The following is a 25,953-nucleotide window of genomic DNA, read 5'->3' as shown; positions in this document are numbered from 1 at the left end:
CCAGGAAGCATAGCTCTCCTTTATTGGGGGTGTCTTGCTAATTGCCTATAATTTCCACCGGTTGTCTATTCCATTTGCACAACAGCATGTGAAATTTATTGTCAATCAGTGTTGCTTCCTAAGTGGACAGTTTACTTTCACAGAAGTGTGATTGACTTGGAGTTACATTGTGTTGTTTAAGTGTTCCCTTTATTTTTTTGAGCAGTGTAGTACACACAAAACACTGGTAGGCTATCAGAAGGAAGTCTATCACTTCATTTCTTCACTGCCATATCCTGTGCACGGCACTTAATTGGAGCCAATTTCCTCCTACAACAGGACAATGACACAACGCACAGCTCCAAACTATGCAATAACTATTTAGGGAAGAAGCAGTCAGCTGGTATTCTGTCTATAATGGAGTGGCCAGCACAGTCACGGGATCTCAACCCTAAGGCTAACCGCGTTGTTCAAGCCCTCAAGAAAACACCAATAGCTTGATAGGCAGCGAACTAGCTGCTATACCAAACAGCTCCTCAGACCAAACCTTGGTCGGCAGGATCACTGGACAGATAGTAGCAGTCCCATCAACTAGTGCCAACCGCGTTGCGGGATCAAAACTAAAAAAGGCAGCTAGCTAGTAACTAAGCTTTTCAATAAACTTTCAAAACAACAAAACGAGCTCTCCCTTGTTCACGTTCAACAGGAAGTGTTGATAATTGCGTTGTTTGTTTATGAGATTCCCATATATTGGAAAGCTGGAGCGGTCATCCCCCTCTTCAAAGGTGGAGACACTCTAGACCCAAACTGCTACAGACCTATATCTATCCTACCCTGCCTTTCTAAGGTCTTCGAAAGCCAAGTTAACAAACAGATTACTGACCATTTCGAATCGCACCGTACCTTCTCCGCTATGAAATCTGGTTGCACCTCAGCCACGCTCACGGTCCTAAACAATATCATAACCGCCATCGATAAGAGTCATGACTGTGCAGCTGTATTCATCTACCTGGCCAAGGCTTTCAACTCTGGCAATCACCACATTCTTATCGGCAGACTCAACAGCCTTGGTTTCTCAAATGATTACCTCGCCTGGTTCACCAACTACTCCTCTGATAGAGTTCAGTGTGTCAAATCGGAGGGCTTGTTGTCCGGACCTCTGGCAGTCTCTATGGGGGTACCACAGGGTTCAGTACCCGGGCCGAATCTCTTCTCTGCATATTTCAATGATGTTGCTCTTGCTGCTGGTGCTTCTCTGATACACCTCTACGCAGACGACACAATTCTGTATACTTCGGGCCCTTCTTTGGAAACTGTTAACTAATCTCCAGACGAGCTTCAATGTACAACTCTCCTTCTGTGGCCTCCAACTGCTCTTAAACGCAAGTAAAACTAAATGCATGCTCTTCAACCGATCGCTGCCCGCACCTGCCCGCTCGTCCAGCATCACTACTCTGGAAGTTTCTGACTTAGGTATATGTAGTTGTCCACATATTCTAGGTGTCTGGTTAGACTGTAAACTCTCCTTCCAGACTCACATCAAGCATCTCCAATCCAAAATGTAATCTAGAATCGGCTTCCTATTTCACAACAAAGCATCCTTCACTCCATGCTGCCAAACATACTCTTGTAAAACTGACCATCCTACTGATCTTCAACTTTGGCGATGTCATTTACAAAAGAGCCTCCAACACTCTACAAATTTGATGCAGTCTATCACAGTGCCATCCATTTTCTCACCAAAGCCCCATATACTACCCACCACTACGACCTGTACGCTCTCGTTGGCTGGCCCTCGCTTCATACTCGTCGCCAAACCCACTGGCTCCAGGTTATCTACAAGTCTCTGCTAGGTAAAGCATACCTTATCTCAGCTCACTGGTCACCATAGCAGCAACCACCCATAGCACGCACTCCAGCAGGTATCTCTCACTGGTCACCCCCAAAGCCAATTCTTCCTTTGGCCGCCTTTCCTTCCAGTTCTCTGCTGCCAATGACTGGAACGAACTGCAAAAATCACTGAAGCTGGAGACTCATATCTCCCTCGCTAGCTTTAAGCACCAGCTGTCAGAGCAGCTCACAGATCACTGCACCTGTACATAGCCCATCTGTAAATAGCCCATCCAACTACCTCACCTCCATACTGTATTCATTTATCTTGTTCCTTTGCACCCCAGTATCTCTACTTGCACATTCATCTTCTGCACATTCACCATTCCAGTGTTTAATTGCTATATTGTTACTTTGCCACCATGGCCTATCTATTGCCTTACCTCCCTTATCCTACCTCATTTTCACATGCTGTATATAGACGTTTTCTACTGTATGTTTGTTTATTCCATGTGTAACTCTCTGTTGTTGTATGTGTTGAACTGCTTTGCTATAAATTGGCCAGGTCGCATCGCAGTTGCAAATTTTCTCAAATAGCCTACCTGGTTAAATAACTGTGAAATAAAAAAATTGCTGCCAAAGGAGGGTGAACCAGTTATTAAATCCATGAGTTAACATACTTTTTCCATCCTGCACTGTGAATGTTTATACGGTGTGTTCAATAAAGACATAAATGTAAAATTGTTTGTGTTATTACTTTAAGCAGTCTGTGTTTGTCTATTGTTGTGACTTAGATGAAGATCAGATCAAATTTTATGAATAATTTATGCATAAATCCAGGTATTGCCAAAGGGTTCACATACTTTTTCTTGCCACTGTATATTGGGCTACATAGGTTTCTGTCTTTATCAACTATTTTCTCTGGCTCTGAAATATTGTCCTCCGAGTGTCCCCCTCCCTCCCGGTCTCTCTCTCCGCCTCTCTGTCTGATAGAGATGCGGGGCTGACCTCTACCAAGGTTTAACACCTAAAAGTGTCACTCAGAATTTCACACTGCAGCTCAATGAATCCAAAGGAAACAGAGGGAATAGAGAAAGAGGAGAGGATAGAAGATGGGAGAGAATACCAGAAAGCAAAGATCACCCGACACACACAGACCTGCCATGACTGGGCCATACATTACAGAACAGATGTTAGTTAGAGAGAGAGAAAGAAAGTGAGAGTGCATTTGTGTGTGTGCATTCGTACTTGAATGTGTGTTTGTGTGTAAAAGCTAATGCTTTGGCTCTGCATCAGCTACACATGCTGCACAACAGCACTTCAACCTGAAGACGGCCAGGCATGTTTGAACACTGGAGATGATACTGATACTGTTCATATACCACCTCATTGTCTCTCTGGCACAGAGACAACAAGGTAAACTCATCAAATCTCTATACCGGCAGCCAAGTCACAGACAGACTTACGCAGAGGGACTCATTCATTGGGAGAACTGGAGAACAGCCAACACTGCTGGCGGCACAAATTATAGAAATTACAGTGAGAGAGAGGGTGTCAACGAAAGCACAAGGAGAAAGGGATCGATTGAGTTGAAATTAGTAATTTGAGTAAAACATTTGTGGATGAGAGTGGATAGCAAAATAGAGAAGGATGGAGATCGGTAGTAAGAGCAAGCACAAGAGACACACCTTTTCTCCCTCAGGAGACTAAAAAGATATGGCATGGGTCCCCAGATACTCAAAAAGTTCTATAGCTGCAACATCGAGAGCATCCTGACCAGTTGCATCACCGCCTGGTATGGCAACTGCTAATGTGGGAAAAAGTCCACACCCTCTTTTCAGACACACACACCACTCTCTTGTCACGACTATCCCTTACAAATCTTCTTCCATTTTGAATGTCTGTATCTCTCCCACAAACCTGTGCTTGCCTTCACCACACACACACACATGAAAACCTTTGAGGGTGAGAGGGGAAGATTTCACCCAAATTGACATGGCCCCCTCCCACCCTCCACTCTCCCCATGCTCCCTCCCCCATCCTACCCCAGCAGGGCTAGCTGAGTTTGGGGGCAGATGTCTTAATAAGCTGGGGTAGGGTGGTGGAAGGAGGGGGATACATTGTCCACTGAGCCTCAACATAGTAATTATGACCGCCCACTCACCCCCATTCCTTACCCCTTCGCCTCCCTTCTGCCACTCCCGAGGGCTCTAATTTGGGTCACGGGCTGCAGAATGGCATCTCGGCACTCCCCAAACAGCTACTCAATCAGACATGCAGGGAGAGGAAACCAAACAACCAACACACTCAGTATCTGATGACACACACCAACTAACAAACAGCTATCGGAGGTAGGAGTGCAGAGGGAGACATTAAATATCACACAATTTAAACAGAGTAGGCATAGCTCCTTCATGGCCCATGTGAAAAATAAACTATACACAGTAACGTTGCATGGAAATAACTCCATGTCAATTTAGCACAAAGACACTTTTACACAGAAAATATACTAGACTACAAACTTCAGAACAGCCTCAATTTTGATATTTTATTAGGAGCCCCATTAGCTTTTGCAAAAGCAGCAGCTACTTTTCCTGTAGTCCACACAAAATATGAAACATAATACAGAATGGCATAATACAGAACATCAATGGACAAGAACAGCTCAAGGACAGAACTACATAAACATTTTTTTTTATAAAGGCACACGTAGCCTACAAATCAATGCATACACAAAAATTGTCTAGGTCAAATAGGGGAGAGGCATTGTGCCATGAGGTGTTGCTTTATCTGTTTTTTTAAACCAGGTTTGCTGTTCATTTGAGCAATATGAGATGGAAGGAAGTTCCATGCAATAAGGGCTCTATATAATACTGTACGCTTTCTTGAATTTGTTTTGGATTTGAGGACTGTGAAAAGACCCCTGATGGCATAAGTATGCGTGTCAGTGCTGCGTGTAAGTTGACTATGCAAACAATTTGGGATTTTCAACATGTTTCTTATAAAAAGAAGGAGCGATGCAGTCAGTCGCTCCTCAACTCTTAGCCAAGAGACCTAAACATGCCGCTCTGTTCTGGGCCAGCTGCAGCTTAACTAGATCTTTCCTTGCAGCACTGGACCACACGACTGGACAATAATCAAGATTAGACAAAACTAGAGCCTGCAGAACTTGCTTTTTGGAGTTTTGTGTTAAAAAAGCAGAGCATCTCTATATTATGGCTAGATCTCTCCCCATCTTTACAACCATTGGATCTATATGTTTTAAACATGACAATTTAAAATCTAGGGTAATGCAAAGTAATTTAGTCTCCTCAACTTGTTCAACAGCCACACCATTCATTACCAGATTCAGTTGAGGTCTTGATCTTAAGGAATGATTTGTACCAAATACAATGCTCTTACAGTGACTTGCAAAAGTATTCACCCCCCTTGGCATGTTTCCTGTTTTGTTGCCTTACAACCTGCAATTAAAATAGATTTTTTGGGGGGTTTGTATCATTTGATTTTTACAACATACAACACACTTTGAAGACCCTTCAGAGTTAAATGTTGTCTCTTTGTTGCCTCTCTGATTAATGCCCTCCTTGCTGGTCCATGAGTTTTGTTGGGTGGCCCTCTCTTGGCAGGTTTGTTGTGATGCCATATTCTTAATTTTTTTTATAATGGATTAATAGTGCTTGGTGGGATGTTCAAAGGTTTGGATATTTATTCATAACACAACCCTGATCTGTACTTCTCCACAATTATGTCCCTGACCTGTTTGGAGAGCTCCTCGGTCTTCATGGTGCTTGCTTGGTGGTGCCCCTTGTTTAGTGGTGTTGCAGACTCTGGGGCCTTTAAGAACAGGTGTATACATACTGAGATCATGTGACAGATCATGTGACACTTAAATAAAGTCCACCTGTGTGCAATCAACCTATTTATCTGACTTCTGTAGGTAATTGGTTGCACCAGATCTTATTTAGTGGTGTGGGGGGTGAATACATATGCACACAACCCTTTTCCGCTTTTTATTTTTTAGAATTTTTTGAATAAAACAAATAAAATCTATTTAAATTACAGGTTGTAATGCAACAAAATAGGAAAAACGCCAAGGGGGATGAATACTTTTGCAAGGCACTATAGTTTTAGAGATGTTAGAGATGTTCAGGACCAGTTTATTACTGGCCACCCATTCCAAAACAGACTGCAACTCTTTGTTAAGGGTTTTAGTGACTTCATTAGCTGTGGTTGTTGATGCATGTATGGTTGAATCATCAACATACATGGACACACATGCTTTGTTTTTTGCCAGTGTCAGGTCATTGGTAAAATAGAAAAGAGTAGAGGGCCTAGAGAGCTGCACTGCGGTACACCACACTTTACATGTTTGACATTAGAGAAGCTTCCATTAAAGAAAACCCTCCAAGTTCTATTAGATAGATAGCTCTAAATCCATGATATGGCAGAGGTTGAAAAGCCATAACACATGTTTTTTCAACAACAGGTTATGGTCAATAATATCAAAGGCTGCACTGAAATCTAATAGTACAGCTCCCACAATCTTCTTACTATCAATTTATTTTAACCAATCATCAGTCATTTGTGTCAGTGCAGTACATGTTTAGTGCCCTTCTCTATAAGCATGCTGAAAGTCTGTTAACTTCACTAGGGTAGGGGGCAGCATTTGGAATTTTGGATGAAAAGCATGCCCAAATTAAACTGTCTGCTACTCAGTCCCAGAATATAGGATATGCATTTAATTAGTAGATTTGGATAGAAAACACTCTCAATCTAAAGTTTCCAAAACTGATAAAATAATGTATGTGAGTATAACAGAACTGAAATGGCAGGCAAAAACCAGAGGAAAATCCAACCAGGAAGTACTAAATTTTGAAAGGCTGAAAGGCTTTGGACCCAGTTCACGAGCTTTGTGCCTCCCTCTACGCGTGACCCGTCTTTAGGCATTGTTTCAGGCTTTTACTCTGAAAAATGAGGGAGATACACCACTTTCAAATCATTGACCAGTGGAAATTTCCATTCATCAGCCATGTGCCCTGATTTTGAATTTGCCTTTCTTGTTTCTCCTTTCCTATTGACAAAGCTTTTGTCCAGTTTAAAGATGATTGATTATTTATGACAAAAACAACCAGAGGATTGATTTTAAACATCGTTTGGCATGTTTCTACTAACTTTTATTTTACTTTTTAAAAACTTTTCGTCCTGGAATTAGTACATGCACCTTCTGCAATCGGATTACTGGACAAAACGCGCAGACAAAAAGGAGATGTTTGCTCATAAAGAGGGACATTATAAAACAAAACAAACATTTATGTCCAACATGGAGACCTGGGAGTGCCACCAGATGAAGATCTAAGGTATGTGATTAATTCTAATGCTATTTCTGACTTTTATGACACTTTTTGACTGGAAAATGGCTGTATGCGTTTCTGTGGCTAGCTAACATAATCGCAGTGTGCTTTCGCCATAAAGTGTTTTTGAAATCTGACACAGCGGTTGCATTAAGGAGACGTTTATCTATATTTCCATGAAAACACTTGTATAGTTTATCAATGTTTATGATGAGTATTCCTGTCATTTTATGTGGCTCTGCACTTTCACCGGATGTTTGTTTGAGACAATGCATTTCTGACCAATACGCACCAATATAAACTCCAATTTTTGGATAGAAATATGAACTTTACCGAACAAAACATACATGTATTGTGTAACATGAAGTCCTATGAGTGTCATCTGATGAAGATCAAAGGTTAGTGATTAATTTTGTCTATATTTCTGCTTTTTGTGAATCCTCTCTTTGGCTGGAAAAATGGCTGTGTTATTCTGTGAATAGGCACTCACCTAACATAATCGTTTGGTTTGCTTTCGTCGTAAAGCCTTTTGGAAATCGGACACTGTGGCTGGATTTACAACAAGTGTATCTTTAAAATGGTGTAAAATGCATGCATGTTTGAGGAATTTTAATTATGGGATTTCTGTTGTTTCACTGGCTGTTGACGAGGTGGGATGTACCACGTACCCTAGAGAGGTTAATTAGTTTACAGAAAAATAGCATTGTATTTGGTCAAACACAATTTTTTCCAACAGTTTGCTAAGAGCTGCAGCAAGCTTATAGGTCTGCTGTTAGAACCAGTAAAGGCTGCTTTACCACTTTTGGGTAGCGGAATTACTTTGGCTTCCCTCCAGGCCTAAGGACAAAGACTTTCCTCCAGGCTCAAATAAAAAATATGACAGATATGAGTGGCTATAGAGTCAGCTACCATCCTCAGTAGCTTTCCATCGAAGTTGTCAATGCCAGGAGGTTTGTCATTATTGATAGATAACAATACTTTTTCCACTCTCCCACACTAACTTTACAAAATTCAAACTAGCACTGCTTTTCTTTCATTATTAGGTTTTTTATGCATGAATACAATTGCTCACTGTTCATTGTGGGAATTTTCTGCCTAAGTTTGCCAATTAAATAATCATAAAAATAATTGGCAACATCAAATAGTTTTGTGATGAATAGCCATCTGATTTGATGAAAGATGGAGTTGAATTTGTCTTTCTGCCCATAATTTCATTTAAAAGTACTTTTTCCCATTATTCTTTATATCATTGATCTTGGCTTCATTGTGGTGTGGACTCTACAAGGTGTCAAAAGCATTCCACAGGGATGCTAGCCTGTTGACTCCAATGCTTCCCAAAGTTGTGTCAAGTTGGCTGGATGTCCTTTGGTTGGTGAACCATTCTTGATACACACAGGATATTGTTGAGCTTGAAAAACCCAGCACCATTGCAGATCTTAACACAAACTGGTGCACCTAGCACCTACTACCACACCTCATTCAAAGGCACTTAAATATTTTGTCAATCTGTCTAAATTGTCTCAAGGCTTACAAATAATTATTTAACCCATCTCCTCCCTTCATCTACACTGATTTGAAGTGGATTTAACAAGTGACATTAATAAGGGATCAAAGCTTTCACATGGTCATTCTATGTCATGGAAAGAGCATGTTCTTAATGTTTTGTGTACTCAGTGTATATCTCTACCTCTCAGTCAGTGAGAATACACTCTACATATGAACAACGTCTGTGGGGGAAAAGCTACAGGAGTGGAACTAAGGATGATCTATATCACTCCTAATCAGCAAGAACCAACATCCCTGCGAGAAAGAAAACATGTTCCATTCAACTGACTCTGCGGGAAAGCAACTATAAAACACTGTTCATACAACAGCACAGGAGAGAGAACAACGACAAAGCGGTCACACACACTTCACACAACATTGTCCGCAGGGAGAAGATATCCCACCAGCACACAAAGAAGCAAACACAAACACACACAACGGAATGGTGCTAGATACAGCACAACTAACAAACCAATAAGGACAAAAAAAGTACACAACAAGTTTAATTCAAATGACATTTTCCAGATGCAAAAATGACATATTTTACTAAAACAGAGCCAGCTCTTATGTGTATATTAATAAAAACATTAATTCCTACCAGACACAATCAAGGCATTCACCTTCAAAGACTTTAGGACTAGGACAGTGATTAAAACGAGCCTAGTTTACCACATAGACACAACATGATATGAAAGATAAAGAAATCTAAACTCTGATGCACCTTTGACTGCGGATGGGACACTTGAGAAAAAAAACTTGATCTAGGCGTTCTTTACTGTACAAAACCAACTGACAATGTAAAACCTTTGACAGATGAAGGAGGCCCCAAATAGCATTGGACAGCAAAATAACAAATAAATCCAGCTTACCAGTTGGCATAATGGCTTGACTTTCCTTCAGCAAAAATAACAGATGAGTTTAAACCCCTGAAGAGGAGTAAATGGTTCAAAAAGAAAACAGTCCAGGAAAGTTTGCATATCCACCAGGAGCAGAGTATTCCAATCGCAGTATTCCCTTCCCTGCATGCAGAATTTCCCCACACTTCCTCACATTCTCTCAGTCAGTCAGATACATTTCCTTCTTCAGGGAGCAAGCATGCCATCCGCTGCTCCCAACAAACACTCATAAACACGCACTCACTCTGGGACCTAACACACACACTAAGGCTTCCCTGGTGCAGCAGCTGTTGAACCCTCTTTCTATACTTTATTTGTCTCAGATTGTTTCTCTATAGCTTGCTCTCTCTTCCCCTTCTTTGCTGGCTTGTTGAAGCTATCTTTCACTGGACTCTCTGTCTCCCTCTTTCAGGGCTCACTCTCTCCCTCTCTCTCTGGTGGTGTTTACTCAGTTTGTGTGTATGTCTCTTTGTGCGTCATACTGAATGACCTCTGCTCCCTCCTGTTACCTCCCCCCTGGGCTTTCCCCTCCACCTGACTCCTCCCCCTCTCTCCCACAGTAAATTACAAGGAGTTGAATTCCACATTAAGTGCCCTCTCTCCCCATGTCCTCTCTTCTCTCTCCTTTTATCTTCCTCCTCCCGTTTTTTTAAGTCGGTCATTCTTTTCAAACTCTCTATGTATGGGTGTGTTTCTGTGTGTAACAGCACAGGCATTGAATCCCTGCGGTTAGTCAATAGGTTCACAGAACAGTGCAGCTTACTGGTCAGTAGGTTACCATACAACGCTAGTGAACCCTCTAACTATGAACTATCCAACTAGTGCCCTCCACCCCACCCCAACAGGTCCTAGGCAGCCTGCAGTAAAAGGTATATCTCCAGCAGCACAACCCTTCTCTAGCACCAAGGGGACCCATTGACCCATGAAGGCCTCTGCCATCTCCCCTTAATCCCAAACACTGACTGCCCTCTCCCCATGCCACATAATGAGCACCCCATGCTAAGCAAATACATAACACCACTGAACAGCTCTCCTGCTTCCATCTCCGGCCAGTTAATTCTTGTGACTCTCAAACCCGGATCCGGGAGCGTAATCATAGCCTCAAACTAATTAGCATAACGCAGCAGACAAATCTTCCTACCAAATCTTCCTATTCATGAAAATCACAAATTAAATATATTGAGACACAGCTTAGCCTTTTGTTAATCACACTGTCATCTCAGATTTTCAAAATATGCGTTACAGCCAATGCTAGACAAGCATTTGTGTAAGTTTATCATGGCATAATGCTATGCTAGCTCTGCTGGCAGCAGGCAACATTTTCACGAAAATAAGAAAAGCAACCAAATTAAATAATTTACCTTTGAAGAACTTTGGATGCTTTCACTCAGGAGACTCCCAGTTAGATAGCAAATGTTCCTTTTTTCCCAAAATATTATTTTTGTAGGCGAAATAGCTCCCGTTTGTTCATCATGCTTGGCTGAGAAATCGACCGGAAAATGCTACCATTACAACCCCAAACTTTTTTCAACATTAACTCCATAATATCGACAGAAACATGGCAAACGTTGTTTAGGATCCATCCTCAAGGTGTTTTTAACATATGTATTCGATAATATATCCGTCGAGGCAGTTGGTTTCTCATTACGCAAGGTTTTCTCCGGGAGAAACCATGCAACCACTCGCCCTATATGGTCTCTTAAAGCCATTCTCCAATGGAAATGCCTAAAAAGACGTCACAATGCTGTAGATACCTTGGGGAAAACGTGGAAAACGTAAGCTGACTCCTAGCGCCTTCACAGCCATATAAGGAGTCATTGGCATGAGGCGGTTTTAAAAAATGCGGCACTTCCTGATTGGATTTTTATCTGGGTTTTGCCTGTAACATCAGTTATGTGGCACTCACAGACTACACCTTTGCAGTTTTGGAAACGTCAGTGTGTTTTCTTTCCAAAGCTGTCAATTATATGCATAGTCGAGCATCTTTTCGTGACAAAATATCTTGTTTAAAACGGGAACGTTTTTCATCCCAAAATTAAAAGAGCGCCCCCTATATCCAACTAGTTAACACCATAGTCACCTCCAAACTCGTCATTAAGCTCGAGACCCTGGGTCTTGACCCTGCCCATGCACGACTCCAACTCAATCATCAATTTTGCAGACAACACTACAGTGGTAGGCTTGATTACCAACAACGACGAGATGGCCTACAGGGAGGAGTTGAGGGCCCTCGGAGTGTGGTGTCAGGAAAATAACCTCACACTCAATGTCACCAAAACATAGGAGATGATCGTGGACTTCAGGAAACAGCAAAGGGAGCAGCCCCCTATCCACATCGACGGGACAGTAGTGGAGAAGATGGAAAGTTTTAAGTTCCTCAGCGTACACATCATGGACAAACTGAAATGGTCCACCCTCACAGACAACATGGTGAAGAAGGCGCAGCAGCACCTCTTCAACCTCAGGAGGTTGAAGAAATTTGACTTGTCACCAAAAACACCCACAAACCTTTACAGATGCACAATCGAGAGCGTCTTGTCAGGCTGTATCACCGCCTGGTACGGCAACTGCTCCACCCACAACCGTAAGGCTCTACAGAGGGTAGTGAGGTCTGCACAACGCATCACCGGGGGTAAACTACCTGCACTCCAGGACACCTACACCACCCGATGTCACAGGAAGGCCAAAAAGATCAAGGACAACAACCACCCGAGCCACTGCCTGTTCACCCCACTATCATCCAGAAGGCGAGGTCAGTACAGGTGCATCACAGCTGGGACCAAGAGACTGAAAAACACCTATCTCAAGGCCATCTGACTGTTAAACAGCCATCACTAACATTGAGTGGCTGCTGCCAACACACTGACTCATCTCTAGACATTTTAATAATTAAAAATTGGATGTTATAAATGTATCACTAGCCACTTTAAACAATGCCACTTTATATAATGTTTACATACCCTACATTACTCATCTCATGTGTATACTGTACTCTATACCATCTACTGCATCTTGCCTATGCCGTTCGGCCATCACTCATCCATATATTTTTATGTACATATTTTTATTCATTCCTTTACACTTGTGTATAAGGTAGTTGTGAAATTGTTAGATTACTTATTAGATATTACTGCATAGTCGGAACTAGAAGCGCAAGCATTTCGCTACACTCACATTAACATCTGCTAACTATGTGTTTATGACAAATAAGATTTGATTTGATTATCTGATTTCTGACTGTCTTAACTCCCCATGTGCACCACTAATAAGCTGAGCTTCTCAGTCATTTTTTCTTCACCTCACACAAGTAAACAATTGTTTGTTTTTTACATCAATTGCGAATGATAGTTCCTCAGTATTTGAAAAATCTTTCCAACACTCCCAATCTCGATAATCAACAATCCTTGATGTGAAAGAGAAAAATATCATGATCTGATGATCCCATATATCCAGTGGAAACATTATAAAAACTTCTGTCTGTCCCGAGCGCAGGAAACTCTGAGGTCCCAGAACAGGCTAGTTGATACATTGCTAGTTGATACATCAGTTTTGCACATCGAGAGACTGACATTTTTTCCCTTTCCTCCTTGCAAAACAGCTCGAGCTCAGTGGAAGGAGGAATGGGAAAAAATGTCTGTCTCTCGATGTGCAAAACTGATAGAGACATACCCCAAGCGACTTACAGCTGTAATCGCAGCAAAAGGTGGCGCTACAAAGTATTAACTTAAGGGGGCAGAATAATTTTGCACGCCCAATTTTTCCGTTTTTGATTTGTTAAAAAAGTTTGAAATATCCAATAAATGTCGTTCCACTTCATGATTGTGTCCCACTTGTTGTTGATTCTTCACAAAAAAATACAGTTTTATATATTTTTGTTTGAAGCCTGAAATGTGGCAAAAGGTCGCAAAGTTCAAGGGGACCGAATACTTTCGCAAGGCACTGTACCTTGCCTAACAGCTCTTATTCTCTTTTCCTCTTAATTTAGTCTATAGAGCTTCCTATATCTCATCCTTCTCTTCAGAAGCAAATTATTCTCCTGAAGGCCTGTTATAAGAAAACACCCAATCACAAGGCCACTCTCTACTTCAGGGTTAGCACACATGCACACACACTTAGGATTGCGGGTTAAGGTTTGTGTGGTTGCCAGAATGATCGAGGCCATAGCGCTGTATTCACTGTGGTAACTTCCAGGTGCTCGGCTCACCCGAGTAACAGAGGAAGGGCAAACAGAGAGAGAGGGCAGAATGTAGGGCAGAATTAGGCCAATATCCACTAATAATAACTCAATAAAGAGCAATTTTGGAAACATCTAAAATACAGTGATCCCCTCTCATATTACTACCAAGCCCTGCAATGCCAAGAGCTGAGCAAAGAAAATAGTCCCCTCATCTAGCTGGTCCTGGGGCTGAGTTCACAAACCTGTTCTACTAACACACTGAAGCCTCAGGACCAGAACATCCAATCAATCAGGATAAACCAAATTACAACACAGTCAAAACAAAACTCTATTGCTTATTGGGAAACACAAGCACAAAGCAAAATGCAGTGCTATCTGGCCCTACACTGTGACTAAATATTTGACCATGGTTACTGATCAAAACCTTGGAAAAACCTACAGGCTCAGTGAGCACAGCCTTGCCATTGAGAAGGGCAGACACAGAAAAACCTGGATCCCTGTAGAGGAAAGGCTGTGCAACCACTGCACAACAACAGAACCTGAGATGGAGCTGCATTTCCTGACAAAATGTCAAAAATATAAAACAATTGAAGAGTGTAATTTCCCCAAATTTGAAACCCTTATTCAAGGTTTCAAAGACCTCTCTGATGAGAGTAGGGTACCGTCCTGTTGGGGGAGGACGCAGAGAGCTGTGGGTTGGCAGCGCACTACATTGTTGCCTGGCATAAGTTGAGGGACAGTGTAAAAAATCTACATGCACATGTACTCTACTGTATGCTTATTGTTGGTTATTTTCACCCTTGGTTATTGTTGCTACTGTTTCCCCAATTTTGATACTCATTTTTGAGAGAAAATAGGCACAGAGTCTCTCTCTCTCTCTCAGAACACGCACTTGGGAGTTGGGTAAGGGTTCATGCACCTGCCCAGTCACCCGTGATACGGGTCAGTATTCAAAGTGCATCCATGTCTGAGAATGTCGGGAGATGATGTGGAAACTGGCCACTAGGGGCAACAATGCACAGTGTTACCTTCAAGTAGGTTTCGGTTTTGCTATGGCATTATGGACTCGGATGGCATCTGATTCCAAAGCTTGGAAGTTTGAATACAGCGAGACAGTTACTTTTGAGATTTTTTTTTAAAGCCTATACCAAACCTTAACCCTTACCTTAATCATTCAGAGTTAATGCCAAACCTTCAGGGTTAATGCCTAAACTTAACCCTAGCCTTAAAATGTGTATTTTTGAGAAGCATGGATAAACAATGACGTGAGACTGTGAGAGCTAGTTTGAGCACACACAAACACACGATCAGAGAACTTGAACACAAGAGACAAACAAATCAGTGTGTGTGTGTGTGAGATCGTCCAAGGAAAAAATGGATGTACTCCATATGACTACAAGAACACAGTAGCTTGTTCCAATCCCTCAGTGCTGGGAAAGAGGGGGTGAATCATTCCACCTCAAAAAGTACTAGAAAGAGGATTTCGACAGCCACCATCTCAGATTGTTCTGAAATTGTTTCTGTAGTTAGAAACTGATTAGCATTCCTGATTTGATATCTGAGAAGAAAAAAAACAAGCCTTCTCCCGCTAGAATGAATTATATGTATCTTCTAGCATCTATTCATAGGACAGGCACCTGCAAGGGCGGACTGGGACAACAAAAGCCCACATTTTGTTTACCTCCCTGTTGTGCTGTCTGTCTGTCTCAGCATCTTCTCAGCTGTCTGTCTCAGCATCTTCTCAGCTGTCTCTCAGCGTCTTGTCTGTCTGTCTGAATTTCTACAGGGCTCCAGACAAACATTTTCCCCCGGTGTCACCAGTCTCAACGTCAACAGTGAAGAGGGGACTGAGTTCCAATGTCCAGTGTCTATGTACTTTTGCCCATCTTAATGTCACGATCGTCGAAAGAAGCGGACCAAAGCGCAGCGTGGTGTGAATGCATCATTTAATAGATGACAAAAAACACTAAGTAAACTGTACAAAAACAATAAACAAATAACGACCGTGAAGCTATCATAAGAACTGTGCTGACACAAGCAACTAACATAGACAATCGCCCACAAACAAACAGTGAAACCCAGGCTACCTCAGTATGATTCTCAATCAGAGACAACTAATGACACCTGCCTCTGATTGAGAACCATACTACTGGGCCGAAACATAGAAATCGTCAAAATCATAGAAAAACAAAACATAGACTGCCCACCCCAACTCACGCCCTGACCATACTAAATAATGACAAAACAAAGGAAATCAAGGTCAGAACGTGACACTTAATCTTTTACAGTTGATTGCACTAGTCCATAATTTGGTCTGATACTCATTTTATAAAGTCATTCATAGTGCTTTATTAAGAAGTGTAATAAAAAGACTACTGAGAGATTCAATAAATTAATTGTTTAATCCAAGCCCCCCCGCTTCTCCTTCACCCAAATCCAGACAGCTGATGTTCTGAAAGAGCTGCAAAATCTGGATTTCCTACAAATCAGCTGAGCTAGACAATTTGGACCCTCTCTTCCTAAAATTATCCGCCACCATTGTTGCAACCCTTATTACTAGTCCTAAAGATTGGAAAGAGGCCGCGAGCTAAAAAAGTACTGTGCATCGTCTTCATCGACCTGGCCAAGGCTTTCGACTCTGTCAGTCATCGTATTCTTATCGGCAGACTCAACAGCCTTGGTTTCTCTAATGACTGCCCCGCCTGGTTCACTATCTACTTCTCAGATAGAGTTCAGTGTGTGAAATTGGAGGGCCTGTTGTCCGGACCTCTGGCAGTCTCTATGGGGGTGCCACAGGGTTCAATTCTCGGGCCGACTCTTTCCTCTGTATATATCAATGATGTCGCTCTTGCTGCGGGTGATTCTTTGATACACCTCTACGCAGACGACACCATTCTGTATACATCTGGCCCTTGTTTGGACACTGTGTTAACAAACCTCCAAACGAGCTTCAATGCCATACAACACACCTTCCGTGGCCACTAACTGCTCTTAAATGCTAGTAAAACTAAATGCATGCTCTTCAACCGATCGCTGCCCTCACCCGGCCACCCGACTAGCATCACTGTTCTGGACGGTTCTGACTTAGAATATGTGGACAGCTAAAAACACCTAGGTGTCCGGCTAGACCGTAAACTCTCCTTCCAGACTCACTTTAAGTATCTACAATCCAAAGATAAATCTAAAATCGATTTCCTATTTCGCAACAAAGCACCCTTCACTCATGCTGCCAAACATACCCTCGTAAAACTGACTATCCTACCAATCCTTGACTTTGGCGATGTCATTTACAAAATAGGCTCCAACACTCTACTCAGCAAATTGGATGCAGTCTATCACAGACCCATCCGTTTTGTCACCAAAGCCCCATATATTACCCACCACTGCAACTTGTATGCTCTCGTTGGCTGGTCCTGACTACATATTTTATTCCAAACCCACTGGCTCCAGGTCATCTATAAGTATTTGCTAGGTAAAGCCCTGCCTTATCTCAGCTCACTGGTCACCATAGCAACACCCACCCATAGCACGCGCTCCAGCAGGTATATTTCACTGGTCATCCCCAAAGCCAACACCTGCTTTGGCCTCCTTTCCTTCCAGCTCTCTGCTGCCAATGATTGGAACGAATTGCAAAAATCACTGAAGTTGGAGACTTATATCACCCTCACTAACTTTAATAACCTGTTGGGGCTAGGGGGCAGCATTTTCACTTTTGGAAGAAAGGGGTGCCCAGAGTAAACGGCCTCCTACTCTTTCCCAGATGGGAATATATACATATTATTATTACTGGTGGATAGAAAACACTCTGAAGTTTCTAAAACTGTTTGAATTATGTCTGTGAGTGTAACAGAACTCATATGGCAGAAAAAACCTGAGAAGAAATCCAAACAGGAAGTGAGACCTCGATTTTGAAAACAGTGCCATTTGAAGTCCAGCTTAAATATGGATGCTTATGCACTTCCCAGGGCTTCCACAAGATGTCGCCTTTATATTCTGGTTGTATGATTCTACTATAAAAGAGGGGCTCATAATAGCTCTTTGAGTGGGTGGTCTGGCAGAAAGCCTCTGTCTCATTGCGCGCAGTCACGAGAGAGTGTTCTTCGGTTCCAATGCTTTTCTTCAGACAATGAAATTCTCCAGTTGGAACCTTATTGCTGATTCATGTTTAAAACATCCTAAATATGGATTGCATACATCATTTGACATGTTTCTACGACCTGTAATGGAACTTTTTGAGTTTTTGTCTGGAGGAATTGCTCGTGCTTTTTGAGGGTTGAATGCTGGGCCGAACAAGCTAACAACAAGTTGCTAAAGCCCACCGGCTTTATGGAACTTTTTCCAATCAACTATCTACCTCATCCCCATATTTGTTTTTCTGCTCTTTTGCACATCAGTATTTCTACTTGCACATCCTCATCTGCACATATACACACACACACACACGCACACGCACATACATATTACTCCAGTGTAAATTGCTAAATGGTAATTACTTCGCCACTATTGGGCTATTCATTGCCTTACCTCCTTACTTCATTTGCACACACTGTATGCAGATTTTTCTATTGTTATTGACTACGTTTGTTTATCCCATGTGTAACTCTGTTGTTGTTTTTGTCGCACTGCTTTGCTTTATCTTGGCCAGGTCGCAGTTGTAGATGAGAACTTTTTCTCAACTGGCCTACCTGGTTAAATAAAGGCGAAACAAAAAAAATGTCATAAAAATAACTTGTCCGAGCCGGAATGCATTACTCAAGATATTTTCATCTGCAATCTACAATCATTGACATGAATTTTGGGTTGACAATTAGACTATAGTTGGAAAGTGGCCGTGGTCATAACCGCCAGCGTCTTCATCAACCCGGCCAAGGCTTTCGACTCTGTCAATCAACATATTCTTATCGGCAGACTCAACAGCTTTGGTTTCTCTAATGATTATATTTTACTGTCAAAATAGGACTCTAGATTTCCACACTATAATTTTGTTTTCAAAAGAGATGAGTTAAATAGGTCTTTATATGAACAAACTAATATCATAGGCTGTTTAATTTGGGGTTTAACACCAGAGGAATTGGTAACTCAAAATACATAAACAGACTAAATCGCTAACTGTAAATATAATACTCATTGCTTGCAACCATGTATTCATCCAACAGTAAATGTAATGTCGTAAAAAAATAGGCTACTACCCATGAGACCTATAGGCCTATGCAATCACAATGGCCGGTGTGCCCCTTCATATCTCAAAGCCATGACAAATTTCTTGGTTATAAAATAGTTGCAATTAAGCAGAATATTGTGAGTTGAGAAATACACTACCATTCAAAATTTTGAGGTCACTTAGAAATGTCCTTGAAATAAAAAATGTATTTAACTAGACATGTCAATTAAGAACAAATTATTATTTACAATGTCAGCCTATCAGGGAACAGTGGGTTACCTGCCTTGTTCAGGGGCAGAATGACCGATTTTTACATTGTCTGCTCGGTGATTTGATACGTGCAACATGTTTTGTGGACTTCACTGGACAGATGTTGTTCTCAAGTTTTGTAATGAAACAAATGTGTGGTTGAATTTATTCTGCCACTATGTCTTATTGTCTCGGCCTTAGGCCTATATATCACGGTGTCAGGGCATATGAACTAACAGGTTATAGAGCAAACAACACAATTATCATAGGTTCTAATATGGCTTTATTTTCTGGACTGGCTTCCTCTGATTTTACCCACGCACCGCTACTGGGTGAGAGAGCATAAATGTGCACGTCCCATATAACCTAACGTGGTAAGATGAGTCGAAATCCACCTTGCCTATTGTTTTATGGAACATTCATTTATTTATTTTCTTGAGCGTGCAGGGTCCGACATTAACAATTTTTGCATTCCAGTTCAACATTTACCTGCTCTGTTGCAGCCTACCATTGAAAACCATTGAAGACTACACGTATTTGAGCAATATGATTGGATGTTCATATAAGCACCACCACTCTCCTGTTAGTCACAATTTCTTGAGCAGTACTTGATGCTGCGTGCTAGTCGGAACTAGGAAACTCGGAAATGTCTGACTTGTAGTTATACACATGCCACGTTCAAGCAGTTAGCAATTCGGAAATTTTGGAGTTTCCTAGTTCCGACTAGCAAGTGACGCCCATCAATCAACTCGCTGAGCTGATTTATTTTAGGGTTACTGTTGATAGTCTGCAAAAAGAAAGCTATAAAAGGAGACTTAGCATCCGTCTTGGCTAGCCTACTGTAGCCATGTCTATATCTCTTTTGGAATGTTTGTCTTAATCTTCTCAAATTGCATACTTCAGAAACAAAAATGTAGAGTCTAAAGATTAGAGTAATGACTTGCATTGCAAAATTATATTAAACAGCTTTTTAATACATATAATAATAACCAAATGTAGCCTATTAATAGCTGAATACAGAGAGAAAGCATGCCAACATATAGGCCTTGCATGGCCCCAATGCATTTAAGAAATACAATGTCCGGGCAAGTAGAAATTCTGTTCGGGGCAGTAGATTTTTGGCATGAGATTAAAAGTTAATTTTGGACCCTGGCGTGTTTCACATGCAGCCATGTAATGGTGAAGCATAAGCTATTTACTGTGCTTTGATTGACAAAAAGCAATCTTGACTAGTTTATGAAAGGTTGAACTGACTGAATAACATTTATCATGTCCTTTATTATTCGTAAATCATACAACGTAGTTATATGTCTATGAGTTAATGCCTCACCTTAAGATTTTGGAGTTAAAACTTCATTAGGGTAGGGGGCAGCATTCGGAATTTCTGATGAAAAGCGAGCCCAAATTAAACTGCCTGCTACTCAGGCCCAGAAGATAGGATATGCATATAATTAGTAGATTTGGATAGAAAATACTCTAAAGCTTCCAGAACTGTTAAAATAATGTCTGTGAGTATAAAATAACTGATATGGCAGGCAAAAACCAATCAGCCTTCTCTTGTCTCTACTCCTCCCGTTACGGGGTCTGAGACGCCGAAGCTTCCCACCATTAGCTCTGACAAATTGAAAACTCTAGTCATTGGTGACTCCATTACCTGCAGTATTAGACTTAAAATGAATCATCCAGCGATCATACACTGTTTAAGGCAAATCTGAAGATGGTGCTGGCTAAAGCTAAAACTGGCGAGTGTAGCGAGTATAGAGATATTGTTATCCACGTCGGCACCAACGATGTTAGGATGAAACAGTCAGAGATCACCAAGCGCAACATAGCTTCAGCGTGTAAATCAGCTAGAAAGATGTGTCGGCATCGAGTAATTGTCTCTGGCCCCCTCCCGGTTAGGGGGAGTGATGAACTCAACAGCAGAGTCTCACAACTCAATCGTTGGTTGAAAACTGTTTTCTGCCCCTCCCAAAAGATAGAATTTGTAGATAATTGGCCCTCTTTCTGGGAATCACCCACAAACAGGACCAAGCCTGACCTGCTGAGGAGTGACGGACTCCATCCTAGCTGGAGGGGTGCTCTCATCTTATCTACCAACATAGACAGGGCTCTAACTCCTCTAGCTCCACAATGAAATAGGGTGCAGGCCAGGCAGCAGGCTGTTAGCCAGCCTGCCAGCATAGTGGAGTCTGCCACTAGCACAGTCAGTGTAGTCAGCTCAGCTATCCCTATTGAGACGATGTCTGTGCCTCGACCTAGGTTGGGCAAAACTAAACATGGCGGTGTTCGCCTTAGCAATCTCACTAGGATAAAGACCTCCTCTATTCCTGTCATTATTGAAAGAGATCATGATACCTCACATCTCAAAATAGGGCTACTTAATGTTAGATCCCTTACTTCAAAGGCAATTATAGTCAATTAACTAATCACTGATCATAATATTGATGTGATTGGCCTGACTGAAATATGGCTTAAGGCTGATGAATTTACTGCGTTAAATGAGGCCTCACCTCCTGGCTACACTAGTGACCATATCCCCCGTGCATCTGTTGTAGTTATTGTTACATATAGAGACAGATATGACACTATTGAGCAAAGACAGGCATACATTAGACCACAAACAGAAAGCGGACAGGAAACCAAAGATTAAACAGACATAAGTGTATTGGCCGAAGCCATACGTGCCTTAAAGTGCATAAGGGCTTAGGGCAAAGAGGAGGAGGTGACCCGTAAATCCTTGATCTATTATGGAAAGAGCAGAAACAAACATAAGTGCTTAGGGTAAAGGCCATTAGTGCTTAGGGTAAAGGACATAAGTGCTTAGGTTAAAGGCCATAAGTGCTTAGGGTAAGATAGACATATATTAATTTTAGGACACGAGAGGGTCCTGCCAACATTGTAATCTAATTAAGACCGGATACAGGCGTTATTAGGCATGAACAAGCTGGAAGCCTGGACTGAAAGATAATGGTGGCTGATGACCTGAGGGAAGTAACTTCATTAACATATGTGGACTGTGTGTGTATACTGTGTGTGTATAAATACAGAGCCAGTGCTCTGGAAAAGTGTGTGTTCCGCAGACCATCTAGGCTTCTGATATGTTTGTATTAAAAGCCTATATTGAATTCACAAGTTCTTGTAAGTGGTATATTTTGAAACGATCCTCCACGACACATCCCGCAAAGGCGGAGGTGTTGCTAACATTTTCGATAGCAAATTTCAATTTACAAAAAAAAGACGTTTTCGTCGTTTGAGCTTCTAGTCATGAAATCTATGCAGCCTACTCAATCACTTTTTATAGCTACTGTTTACAGGCCTCCTGGGCCATATACAGCGTTCCTCATCGAGTTCCCTGAATTCCTATCAGACCTTGTAGTCATAGCAGATAATATTTTAATCTTTGGTGACTTTAATATTCACATGGAAAAGTCCACAGACCCACTCCAAAAGGCTTTCGGAGCCATCATCGACTCAGTGGGTTTTGTCCAACATGTCTCTGGACCTACTCACTGTCACAGTGACCTAGTTTTGTCCCATGGAATAAATGTTGTGGATCTTAATGTTTTTCCCATGATCCTGGACTATCGGGCCACCATTTTTTTACGTTTGCAATTGCAACAAATAGTCTCCTCAGACCCCAACCAAGGAACATCAAAAGTCGTGCTATAAATTCACAGACAACACAAAGATTCCTTGATGTCCTTCCAGACTCCCTCTGTCTACCCAAGGACGTCAGAGGACAAAAATCAGTTAACCACCTAACTGAGGAACTCAATTTAAACTTGCGCAATACCCTAGATGCAGTTGCACCCCTAAAAACTAAAAACATTTCTCATAAGAAACTAGCTCCCTGGTTTACAGAAAATACCCGAGCTCTGAAGCAAGCTTCCAGAAAATTGGAATGGAAATTGCGCCACACCAAACTGGAAGTCTTCCGCTTGGAAAGGTAGTACCGTGCAGTATCGAAGAGCCCTTACTGCTGCTCGATCATCCTATTTTTCCAACTTAATTGAGAAAAATAAGAACAATCCGAAATTCCTTTTTGATACTGTCGCAAAGCTAACTAAAAAGCAGCATTCTCCAAGAGAGGATGGCTTTCACTTCAGCAGTAATAAATTCATTAACTTCTTTGAGGAAAAGATCATGATTATTAGAAAGCAAATTACGGGCTCCTCTTTAAATCTGCGTATTCCTTCAAAGCTCAGTTGTCCTGAGTCTGCACAACTCTGCCAGGACCTAGGATCAAGAGAGACGCTCAAGTGTTTTAGTACTATATCTCTTGACACAATTATGAAAATAATCATGGCCTCTAAACCTTCAAGCTGCATACTGGACCCTATTCCAACTAAACTACTGAAAGAGCTGCTTCCTGTGCTTGGCCCTCCTATGTTGAACATAATAAACGGCTCTCTATCCACCGGATGTGTACCAAACTCACTAAAAGTGGCAGTATAAAGCCTCTCTTGAAAAAGCCAAACCTTGACGTAGAAAATATAAACTATTGGCCTAAATCGAAACTTCCAATTCCTCTCAACATTTTTAGAAAAGGCTGTTGCGCAGCAACTCACTGCCTTCCTGAAGACAAACAATGTGTACGAAATGGTTCAGTCTGATTTTAGACCCCATCATAGCACTGAGACTGCACTTGTGAAGGTGGTAAATTACCTTTTAATGGCATCAGACCGAGGCTCTACATCTGTCCTCGTGCTCCTAGACCTTAGTGCTGCTTTTGATACCATCGATCACCACATTCTTTTGGAGAGATTGGAAACCCAAATTGTTCTGCATAAACAAGTTCTGGCCTGGTTTAGATCTTATCTGTCGGAAAGATATCATTTTGTCTCTGTGAATGGTTTGTCCTCTGACAAATCAACTATAAATTTCGGTGTTCCTCAAGGTTCCGTTTTAGGACCACTATTGTTTTCACTATATATTTTACCTCTTGGGGATGTCATTTGAAAATATAATGTTAACTTTCACTGCTATGCGGCTGACACACAGCTGTACATTTCAATGAAACATGGTGAAGCCCCAAAATTGCCCTCGCTAGAAGCATGTGTTGCAGACATAAGGAAGTGGATGGCTGCAAACTTTCTACTTCTAAACTCGGACAAAACAGAGATGCTTGTTCTATGTCCCAACAAACAAAGAGATCTTCTGTTGAATCTGACAATTACTCTTAATGGTTGTACAGTCTTCTCAAATAAAACTGTGAAGGACCTCAGCGTTACTCTGGACCCTGATCTCTCTTTTGAAGAACATATCAAGACTGTTTCAAGGACAGCTTTTTTCCATCTACATATCATTGCAAAAATCTAAATCTTTCTGTCCAAAAATTATGCAGAAAAATTAATTAATGCTTTTGTCACTTCTAGGTTAGACTACTGCAATGCTCTACTTTCCGGCTACCCAGATAAAGCACTAAATAAACTTCAGTTAGTGCTAAATATGGCTGCTAGAATCCTGACTAGAACCAAAAAAAATTATCATATTACTCCAGTGCTAGCCTCCCTACACTGGCTTCCTGTCAAGGCAAGGGCTGATTTCAAGGTTTTACTGCTAACCTACAAAGCATTACATGGGGTTGCTCCTACCTATCTCTCTGATTTGGTCTTGTCCGTACATACCTACATGTACGCTACGGTCACAAGACGCAGGCCTCCTAATTGTCCCTAGAATTTCTAAGCAAACAGCTGGAGGCAGGGCTTTCTCCTATAGAGCTCCATTTTTATGGAATGGTCTGCCTACCCATGTGGGAGACGCAAACTCGGTCTCAACCTTTAAGTCTTTACTGAAGACTCATCTCTTCGTCCCATAATGTTGACAGAAACATGGCAAATGTTTTTTATAATCAAGCCTCAAGGTGTTTTTGAAATATCTATTCGATAACATATCAACCGGGACAGTTGCCTTTTCACTAGGACCGGGAGGAAAAATCAAATCAAATGTATTTACATAGCCCTTCGTACATCAGCTGATATCTCAAAGTGCTGTACTGAAACCCAGCCTAAAACCCCAAACAGCAAGCAATGCAGGTGTAGAAGCACGGTGGCTAGGAAAAACTCCCTAGAAAGGCCAAAACCTAGGAAGAAACCTAGGGAGGAACCAGGCTATGTGGGGTGGCCAGTCCTCTTCTGGCTGTGCCGGGTGGAGATTATAACAGAACATGGCCAAGATGTTCAAATGTTCATAAATGACCAGCATGGTCGAATAATAATAGGGCAGAACAGTTGAAACTGGAGCAGCAGCACGGTCAGGTGGACTGGGGACAGCAAGGAGTCATCATGTCATGTCAGCAAAGCCCACGATTAACACCTGCTTCATTCTTCAATCATACCTGTATTGCAGACAGCTGAGAAATGTTTTCTTAAAAGGAATCTTAAAGCATGTGGAAGCCAGCAGACTTACAGGATTGTGACTAGGGAGCAGTATTTTCATTTTTTGAAGAAAAAAAAACATTCCTGTAGTAAACGGGACATGATGTCAGGACAAGATGCTAGAATATGCATATAATTGACAGCTTAGGATAGAAAACACTCTAAAGTTAAGTTAAAAATATTGTCTGTGAGTATAACAGAACTGATGTTGCAGGCGAAAGCCTGAGAAAAATCCAAACAGGAAGGGACTCTTATTTAGAAGGCTCTGCGTTCCTATGCGTCCCTATTGAGCAGTGAATGGGCTATCAACCAGATTACTTTTTCTATGGCTTCCCTAATGTGTCTAGTGTCACAATACATAGTTTCAGGCTTTTATTTTGAAAAA

The 25,953-nt window shown here is 41.6% G+C and overlaps 1 protein-coding gene across 1 annotated transcript in view; it reads right to left on the bottom strand.

The window, feature by feature from the left end:
* Window positions 1-25,953, bottom strand: part of LOC109901011 (pleckstrin homology domain-containing family G member 1-like) — a 123,501-nt gene that overhangs the window by 93,230 nt on the left and 4,318 nt on the right. The gene's annotated exons all lie outside the window — the stretch shown is intronic.

Source organism: Oncorhynchus kisutch, linkage group LG12 (assembly GCF_002021735.2).
Source record: "Oncorhynchus kisutch isolate 150728-3 linkage group LG12, Okis_V2, whole genome shotgun sequence".
Classification (NCBI taxonomy): Eukaryota; Metazoa; Chordata; class Actinopteri; order Salmoniformes; family Salmonidae; genus Oncorhynchus; species Oncorhynchus kisutch.
The sequence above is the reverse complement of the archived record's forward strand: the minus strand, read 5'-3'. Positions and strand labels throughout refer to the sequence as shown.